Raw genomic sequence first — 10,688 nt, forward strand, 5'->3', positions numbered from 1 at the left:
AAATAGTGTATTGCCTATATTTTCTTCTAGGAGTTTTATATTTTTAGGTCTCACCTTCAGGTCTTTGATCCATTTTGAGTTAATTTTTGTGAATGGCGATAGCAGATGGTCTACTTTGATTTTTTTGCATGTGGCTGTCCAGTTTTCCCAGTACCATTTATTGAAGAGACTTTCCTTTCTCCATTGCATGTTCTTAGCTCCTTTGTTGAAGATGAGCTGTCCGTAGATGTGCGGTTTTATTTCTGGACTTTCAATTCTGTTCCTTTGATCTGTGTGTCTGTTTCTGTACCAGTACCATGCTGTTTTGATTAGTATTTCTTGGTAGTATGTTTTGAAGACAGGGATTGTGATGTCTCCAGCTTTGTTCTTTTTTCTCAGGATCTTTTGTTGCCCCATATGAATTTTAGTATTCTTTGTTTTATTTCCGTGAAGAATTTCATTGGGATTCTGATTGAGATTCCATTGAATCTGTAGATTGCTTTAGGTAATATAGACATTTTAACTATGTTTATTTTTCCAATCCATGTGCATGGGATATCTTTCCACTTCTTTATGTCATCATTGATTTCTTTCAATAATATCTTATAGTTTTCATTGTATAGGTCTGTCACCTCCTTGGTTATAGATTTATTCCTAGATATTTTATTCTTTTTGTTGCAATTGTAAATGGGATTATCTTTTTGAGTTCCCTTTCTGTTAGTTCATTATTAGCATCCAGAAATGCACCTGATTTTTGTAAGTTGATTTTGTACTCTGCAACTGCTGTAGTTGATTATTTCTAATAGTTTTCCAATGGATTCTTTAGGGTTTTCTACATATAAAATCATGTCATCTGCAAATAGTGAGAGTTTCACTTCTTCGTTGCCTATTTGGATTCCTTTTTTTCCTTTTTCTTGCCTATTGCTCTGGGCAAAACCTCCAGTACTATGTTGAATAAGAGTGGCAAGAGTGGGCACCTTGTCTCGTTCCTGTTCTCAGAGGAGTGGCTTTCAGTCTTTCCCTGTTGAGTATGATGTTGGCTGTGGGTTTGTCATATACGACCTTTATTATGATGAGGTACTTTCCTTCTATACCCATTTTGTTGGGAGTTTTTATCATAAATGGATGTTGGATCTTGTCAAATGCCTTCTCTGCATCTATTGAGATGATCATGTGCTATTTATCCCTTGTTTTGTTAATGTGGTGTATCACGTTGATTGATTTGCGGATGTTGAACCATCCCTGCATCCCTGGTATAAATCCCACTTGGTATGATCTTTTTAACATATTGCTGTATTTGGTTTGCCAATATTTTGTTGAGGATTTTTGCATCTATGTTCATTAGCAATATTGGCCTGTAGTTTCCCTTCTTTGTGTTGTCCTTGTCTGGCTTTGGTATCGGGGTGATGGTGGCCTCATAGAATGTGTTAGGAAGTATTCCATATTCCTCTATTTTTTGGAATAGTTTGAGAAGGACAGGTATTAAGTCTTCTTTTAATGTTTGGTAAAATTCTCCGGAGAAACCATCTGGTCCTAGACTTTTATTTTTTGGGAGGTTTTTGTCTTTGCCCATTTTTAAATTGGATTGTTTGTTTTTTTGTTGTTGAGCTGTAGAAGTACTTTATATATTCTGGATATTAACCTTTTATCAGATATATGACTTGCAAATATTTTCTTCCATTCCTTGGGTTAGTCTTTTCACTCTGTTGATAGTGTCTTTTCAGGCACAAAAGTTTTAAATTTTGATGAAACCCAATTTATCTATTTTTTTCTTTTGTTGTCTATGTTTTTGGTATCATACCCAACAAATCTCAATGTTTCATTTTATAAATGCTTACCCTAATAGACTATGTTACATAAGACAGAAAGCTCTATTTTGCTCACCGTCCTTTCCCTGCACCTACACTGGGCCTAGTGACTCGTAGGTGTTCCAATATATATATTTGTAATCTGATGAACACATATCTTCTGATGTTTCTAATTTGTGACATAGTATGGTACCCTATTAACTTATACAATTATGAAAAATACTGATTAATAAATGTGATTTCTGTGTGATATTTAATTACCTTCAGCATGAAAATTCACACTAAATTAAGGTGCATAAATTTAAATCAAACCACATGTAAAGTTTCAAGAAGTATTGGGGAAAAAATTAAATACAACAGAAACTATATCAGTGGCTAATTTTTAAAGCATATTATATTTTCCCAACCTTTACGGATCAAAAATGAAATGACTAAAAACCCATCTTCCAGGTTTTAGTCAGTCCATTTCAGATCTGATGTAACTTTATATTTCTTCATTCTTCATTGGCAGTTTTTCAAAAGTGGTATAGACCATCTTCTTAGGTCAAATGAGTGGTACAGCCCCCTTGTGCAAGTTTAAGTGACAGCCAAGATAAAATACTAAAGAGAGCTTCCTTTCCTTTCTGATTTTTTAAACTTCAGGGAGAAAATTAATAAGTATTAATCTGCCTCTTAGATCAAGCAAACTTACAAGGGATTCACTTTTTTACTAGTGTGCTTCTGGGAATTAAAAGTGAATGCGGCTTGTATTGTCAGCTTCAGAACAGCAGGGGGAGCTCATGAGGTTTTTAAGGCAGCTATTACCAGTCGCCCTCCCCCTCCAAAAAACAAGGTTGCGTTAAGTATAAAACAAACAGCACCAATGAGAAACTCAAACAATGAGGAAAAGAATCAAAAAAATAATAAAATGTCTTCTAATGAGAGGTGAAAATGGCCAAAATCGTAATAAAGAACCGATAGAAACTAACACTTAATCCAGACCTACAAGCCCAACTCGCAGACTGTTATTACTCTCACAACCCAATGTGTCCCTGGGTGCCCAAGACCCCATCACTGCTCTGGACCCTTAACCACCTTTCTCATGTGTCAAAATGAAGCCACTAGGCAGCTGGCTTATAAACTATTGTGCTTAAATTTTCTAAACATGTTTTTAAAATATTCAGTGAAATTCTCTTTGGGGAACAGCTTAAATAGTGTAAAAAAATGGGTTGTAAACGACAGAATAGTGAAAGAATATATAAAATATAGCCCTTATTCATTGGAAAGAGTGAGGGGAACCACGAACTATGTAGTGAGTTTTAGGGTAGATAAGAAGTCATTCCCTGTGAGGACAGGAGTGGTGTGACAAATATGAACAGAAGAGTATTTCCTATTCGGGAGAAATCACAAGTGACAATGGTACTACTTGCCACATTGTCCTTTGAGCCTTAGCCTGGGAGACCGGAATCAATGTTTAGCATTAACAAGCCATCAACAGCTCTCATTCTGAGGCCTGACAGCAAACTCAGCTGTGAAGCCCTAGATAAGTCCACAGAGGCCTAGACAGGCCATCACACGGCTCGCCAGGCCAGGGTGGGATGTGATGTCTTACCTTTGCTCGTATTCTATCGACAAATATGTCTGAATCACAGCTGCGCATCTTAGAACACATCTTGAAGTAGTTGTCACCTCTTACAGGGGCCTAATTTTGGCATTGGGAAAATGGGCAGATTTTAGTGAGTGGCCCAAATGTCTTAAAACTCCATGAAGTTCAGAGTCTTGTCTTGGTTTTTGATCAGTGTTTCCCAAAGAGTGCGGATCTCTCCTCGTGTTGTTTTGGTATGAATATCAAATCTTTTAAGTAAAATATTCTGAGTTGTAATTGTATTAGAAGGATGAAAGATCCAATTTTGAAAGGAACTAGGATAAATAAATATTAGAAATATACTGCTAGCTCAGTTTTATGCCACTGAGTTTTCTATGACCTGACACCATTTCAAGGGCTTACAGAAAAGCAAATTGCTTATAATAAAGTGGATGCTTTCTATACGGTCAACTAATATTTGGCAAGGGAGCCAAGAATACTCAATGGAGAAAAGACAGTCTCTTCAACAAATGGTGCTGGGAAAATTGGATATTCACATGTAAAAGAACAAAACTGGACCCCTATCTTATATCACTCACAAAAATTAACTCTAAATGGAGTAAGACCTGAAACCATGAAATTCCTAGAAGAAAACATAGGAATAAAGCTCCTTGACATGGGTCTTCGTAATGATTTTTTGGATCTGACACCTAAAGTACAAGCAAAAAAGTTAAAAATAAACAAGTGGGACTACATGAAACTAAAAAGCTTCTGTACAGCAAAAGAAACAATCAACAAAGTGAAAAAACAATCTAGTGAATGGGAAAAAATATTTGCAAACCATATATCTGATGGTTGGGGTTAATATCCAAAATATATAAAGAACTCATACAACTCAATTGCAAAAAAACAAATAATTCAATTAAAAAATGGGCAAAAGACCTGAATAGACATTTTTCTAAAGAAGATATACAAACGGTCAACAGGTACAGGAAAAGATGCTGAACATCACTAGTGATTAGGGAAATGCAAATCAAAACCATGATGAGATATCACCTCTTGCTTGTTAGGATGGCCATCATCAAAAAGACAAGAGATAAATGCTAGCAAGGACGTGGAGATAAGAGAACCCTTGTGCACTGTTGGTGGAATTGTAAATTTGTGCAGCCACTATGGAAAACAGTACGGAGGTTCCTCAAAAAATTAAAAATTGAACTCCATATGATCCATCATTCCACTTCTGGGAATATAGCTAAAGGAAACAAAAACACTAACTTGAAAAGATATCTGCACCCCCATGTTCACTGAAGCATTATTTACAATAGCCAAGACATGGAAACAACCTAAGTGTCCATTGATGGAGGAATGGATAAAGAAGTTGTGGTATAGACAGATAGATAGATAGATAGATAGACAGACAGACAGACAGACAGATAGATGTATATATACAAATACAATGGAATGTTATTGGCGTGCGTGTGTGTGTGTATATACACACACACACAACGGAATATTATTCAGCCATAAAAAATGAGGAAATCCTGCCATTTGTGACAACATGGATGGACCTTGAGGGCATTATGCTAAGTGAAATAAGTTAGATAGAGAAAGACAAATACTGCATGATCTCACTTATATTTGAAATCTAAAAAAAAAACCAAACTTATAAAAAAAGAGATTAGACTTGTGGTTACCAGAGGCAGAGGATGGGGGAGGGGGGATTGGAGGAAGGAGGTCAAAAGCTACAAACTTCCAGTTGTAAGATAAATAAGTAGTAGGGATGTAGTGTACAGCATGATGACTAGAGTTCACACTGCTCTAAGATAGACAGGAAAGTTGTTAAGAGAGTAAATCCTAAGAATTCTCACCACCAGGAAAAAGAATTTTTTTCTTTTTCTGCTTTTTCTTTCTACTTGATCTATGTGAGATGACAGATGCTAACTAAACTTACTGCGGTGATCACTTCACAATACATGTAAGCAAACCATCATGCTGTACACCTTAAACTTACACAGTCATGTATGTCAATTAAATCTCAAGAAAACTGGAAAAAATGAAGTGGATGCTTTCAATAAACGCCATCAAATGAATGCATGCATGAATTATGCTTAATTACGAATTATGACAATTTCACTTTCTTTAAAAGATTATCAACTTTTCTCCAAAACTAGATCATAATTTATTCTTGGATAATAGTGCACATTTAGAAAGGAAGTGAAACTAGAGGAAAGAAGGTCAGTGCAACAACAGGACCTTAAAAACCTCTGTAGACAACAAGACTTCTTACCTCTTTAAAGGATGTACATATTTTCTGCCATGAGGCCTCTGAAGTTCATTTCATCTAAATCTTCTAATTCTTTTTCTACTGCCTGATAGTGTTTAGAAATTAAGATTTTTAATTATATTAAATAACTTTTGGACGAAAAAAGAAAAGAATAGAGGATGCTTTGGTTGTTTTCTAAATACTAACTTAATTCAACTGTAATAAGAGGAAACTCAGAACTAGATTCCAATTTTTATTTACATATAATATTAAAATTCACCAGAAACCTCAAATTATAGTTATCTTGAGGAGTCATAGAACAACAACACAAAAAGTCCCTTGGTGATAGAAATTCACTTAATAGCAACATATACAAGGACGTAATAAAACAAGTAGAAAATTCACAAGAAGAAACAGCAGCCCTTACACTTACAAGTTTAATAAGTCCCACACTTACCAGGTAGAGAGTTCTCTCCTCCGATCATATAGCTCAGTAACTGATAAAATACTGATAAAGATGGCCTCTGCCAGGCTCTTCTCATGTGCTAAAAGTTCTTACGACCCACTATACCAACCAGCAGTTGAATAACAAACCCAATGGTTATCCCAGTCATTCATTCCCTCACTGTTGATTACCCTATACATAGGTAAGAAGCCCACACAGTCATGTGCCGCTTAACAACGTTTCAGTCAATGGTCAATGACGGACCACATAGACGACGCTGGTCCCATAAGATTAGTACCATAGAGCCTAGGTGTGTAGAGGCTATACCATCTAGGTTTGTGTAAGTACACTCTATGATGTTCGCACAACTACGAAATTGCCAGTCGCATTTCTCAGAGCAAATCCCCATTGTTAAGTGATGCATGACTATACAGAGTGATCCTCTACTAGTCAGGCACGATTTTCGCTGAAGGACATGCTTACCCTTCCCTTGGCACTATGGAAATGAGATTCAGAAAAGGACCTGTAAGTTCAAATGAAGTCACTGGCCTCTAGAAGGAGCTCAGATCTTTCCTCATCACGCTCCCCTTGGTCTACCACAGGGATGAGTCAGGACATTGCCTTTTACTCTTCCGCACAAGGCCAGGGACATTTTATTGTTTACTATACAAGTGGATGAGATATTCCTTCTGTTGATTTAAAAGGTCTTGATGTAAGTTTTGTCTAAATGGGTGTTCACTGACTATGACAAATGTTGAGGTGTTGGGGTATGACTAAGGAATGATATGAGAAATGAGAGTACCCTAATCCTGCTTTAGACCACCCGTTTTCAAGGGATTCTGAGGGAGGTATAGACAAAGATGATGAAACACAGCGAATAAATACTTATGACAAGCAGACGATTCCACCCTCACCACTAAAGCAGAGTTTGAGTGAGCCAGACTGAACTTGAAGAATTTCCTTTCACCAAGTGTGATCAGCGTAAACAGTAGACCCAAAGCTATGTTGTGAGAAAAGTCCAACCTGCTTTCCCCAGAGCTCATACCCAAGTCTCAGATCTGTATTCCAATGTAAGAAGCCAGGGCACCTGGGGCCATTTCCAAAGAACCAGAGAAAAGAGGGAATGATACTGAAGGAGCGTATAAGAGGCTGGACTTCAGGATAGCTGTACACAGTTGTACACATTGGCACTGCAAAAAAGGCACCAGGAAAAAGGGTTGTGTGGTGGCTGAACACCAGCGTGCACCCTAAGTGCTGTGTCCTGACTTGGGGCTGCATCCACCCAGGAGGTGGGGGTGCCCTTTCTAACTCCACACACAGGTGACATCAGGCCAGCAGCTCTGTTGGACAGGCCTCCTCCGCAGCTTCAATGAAACAGCCATCCACTTTATCAAGTGTATTTACATTCATCAAAGACTGCCCTCTCCATGCGCTTAGAACAGACTTCAGTGATAAACTGTCATTGAAGATACAAGATCTTGGCATTTTTCTTATCTGTATCTTCCAGTTCTAGTTCCTTAACATTTTTCTGAGAATTTCTCATCTGCTCCCAGCCCTCCACTTAAATATGTCTGGATGGTGCTCTTTATCATCAGAGGCAGGTTTAGCTACTCATCCTATTTGCCAATATAACAGGTTTATAGACTCTCAAGCTAATAACGCTCATCTCCTAGGAACTAGTTTGATATCCATTTGTTGGTTTATATCTATGCCTGATTGTTTTCTCTCCGATTTATGCCTTCTGGTTGAGGAAGCGACCATGAAGTTAAGAGTAGCTACAGGAAGGCTTCCCACAGTCTTAGGAGTTAGGAAGAGACTTGGCATACTTTTCCATACAATGTAATGCTCTTATTTTTGCAAATAGTAAAAGATGTTATTATTTCATAACATTTTAATCATTACATATTTATTACCTAATTATTACTTTATCATTACTTAAATGTATGATCAATGAGAACATGTGAAAATACATAAAAGTATAAAAAAGAAAAATCCCAAATTTTATAAAAATCAACTGTTAACCTTTTCATGTACATTCTTCACTCTCCACTCTGCGTGTGTATGCGTGTGTGTGTAGAATATATTTACAAAATCGGGATTATACTTTCATTCTAGCAGGTAAATTATGGAGACAAAGAGAATGGAAGTAAAAGTTTCCGAAAACCTACAGTTATCTTGAGTTATCTTGGGAAGGCTCAGAAGGGAATGTGATCAGGGAGGGAGACTAAGAGGGCTTCGGTTGCATCTGCAAATTTTTTTTGACAAAAAGAGCTAAAGCAAATATGGCAAAATACTAACATCTGTTGAATCTGGGTAGTAGGTAAACAAATGTTTGCTAAATCACTCTCTACATTTTTCTGTAAATTTGAAATATTTTATAACTTACAAAATATGGAAAAGCTAGAATGCAGTTATGACTTAGCGTGTGACGTGTTGGTAGCAGTTTTACCATTTCTGGGGGTCTCTGTTTGCTGTAGTCGTCTGGGAGTGTAGACTCTTCCGGTTTTTCATAAATGGCTCTTCACAAGTTCAGAAACATCCAATAAAGATTTCTCATCAAAAAGACTGGGTAACTCTCTCCTGAAAAGAAAGGCACAATCATTTCAAAAACCCTTTCTCCTCCTTTAGTAACATAAAATTTTGACGGTCCCAGTGTCCCCAATGTGTCATAGAGTGCCCAGCATAACTGTGAGAGAACAATAATTATTAGACACAAACTGGTAATACAAGCATTTGAAGTTATATTTTCTCTTTGCCATTAACATCCCAAACTGATGGATCTTTTGGAGGATGAAGGTTTTTAAAAAATGGTTCAGAGATGACACAGTCTGATGTAAATTCATGACTTTTGGTGCCTGCTGCCTGAAGGTTTGCTTGAGCTGGAATGTTGACACACGTAATATCGCAGTGGTCAGCGATTTCACCTTCCTGTGCATTACACACATCAGCATGATCTTCCAGAGCTTTCTGAGCTAAGGGGTTTCATTGACAAGGTGTCTTGACTTCATCTGGGGCCAAGACTATTTGCCTTTTTAGGATTCATATGATGGAACCAAATACTTGGAGGGCTTTGATAGTTGAGCCTAGGTAATTTGTCCTTCTGGAAAACTGATGAAATGCACCAAAATATATGAAAATCCACTCCTAAAATTTTATCACATAAAAGGAAATACACAATGAGATTTTAAAACTTAATTGTGTAGTAGATTTCCATGTTGGTAGCAGAGCCTACTTTTTTAAACTTTCATATGGTACTACAATTTTCATTAACATCTCCCTTAAGTACTCACTGTTACTAAAAAGTAACAATTGTAAGACTTCCCATAATACAGCAAGGTTTTATTTGATGGTCCAGAAGAAGGAAGGAGAAAACAAATAGAATCTTCTTGAAAATCCAAAAGACTTGACAGTCAGAAATCAGGGAAAACTGTTGACGGATACCGAACAATCAATCTAAACAAAGTCTCTGTATTTTCAATAAAAACAAAAGCAAGCAATTTGGTTCCCATTAAATAAAGGCTATTATATTCAGCCAACACAGGGTCTTACTCCCCTCCACCCCTCCATTCCAAGAGTTGACGCCTGGGCAGGGGAGGGAATGACCAGTGAGGGGGCAGTGGTGATACAGTGTGAGGAGGCCTCAGCAGTACCAGGTTAAGACCCAGCCCAGACGTGCGGAGCACAGAGACATGAGACTTAGAGGGGACTCTTGGCGCTGGGCCCACAGCCTAAACCGAATGTGCAGCCTGAAAATGAGGACCTGGCAGCAACCTCCTAGCCAGCTTAGAAAGAAAAGAAAAGAAAAAAGCAACGCAACCCAACACCCCCGCCTTGAAAGCCAGCGTCTCTTCTGAAAGGCCCTGGAACAAACAGCCTGAGGCCACGGTGTGGGTGGGCAGTCGCCAGGGCCTAGTGCTGTCCCTGACAGCCACCTAGCAGGGTTAAAAGGGAGGTGGCCCAGCTCCTCTAGGATCGGGGAGACTTGACACAGGCACACCCAAGTGCACTGGATAAAGAGGCCACGAAAACATAGTACCCCTGGTACCCCTTAATGAGGTATTTTTGCGCTTGAGTGAATGAAGGGCTGTTTTAGGAGGTTAGTGATGAAAACCCTTCCAGACTTTTGTATGGAGAAACGGCAAGCACTTTCCATCCTTTTTTAGAGGGAATGCTAAAAAGAAGGCCTTTCGGAGTCTTCCTGAGAGATGTGGATTTTAAGGGCCACCTCAGGTCATACAGAACTAACCACGGGAAAACAATAAGAAAATGAGCCTGACAGCAAGTATCTGAGGACTTTATCAAAAAGAATTAGAAATGGACAAATTCACTGGGAGCAGCAAAAGATCAAATCTGTAAGGTGGCATTGTGTGGCCGGGATTAAATTATTTATTCATTGTTAATTTATTTATTTATGTATGTGCAAATGACCTTGCTGCTGCAGGTGCTAAGGGGCCTCTGAAAAGGCCGGGTTTTTAGATCAGGCCTAGAATATTGGTCCATTTAACTCATTCTTTCCTTAAGGCGATCAGCACTGACTTTTATCCAAGGAGCTAGAGGAGGAAAACCATATGTGTGCAGGGAAGGATGCGGGACTTGAGCAGTCCTACAGACCCAAGTAGCTCAGCTTCA

The sequence above is a fragment of the Diceros bicornis genome, chromosome 29 (genome assembly GCF_020826845.1).
Source record: "Diceros bicornis minor isolate mBicDic1 chromosome 29, mDicBic1.mat.cur, whole genome shotgun sequence".
NCBI classification, from domain to species: domain Eukaryota; kingdom Metazoa; phylum Chordata; class Mammalia; order Perissodactyla; family Rhinocerotidae; genus Diceros; species Diceros bicornis.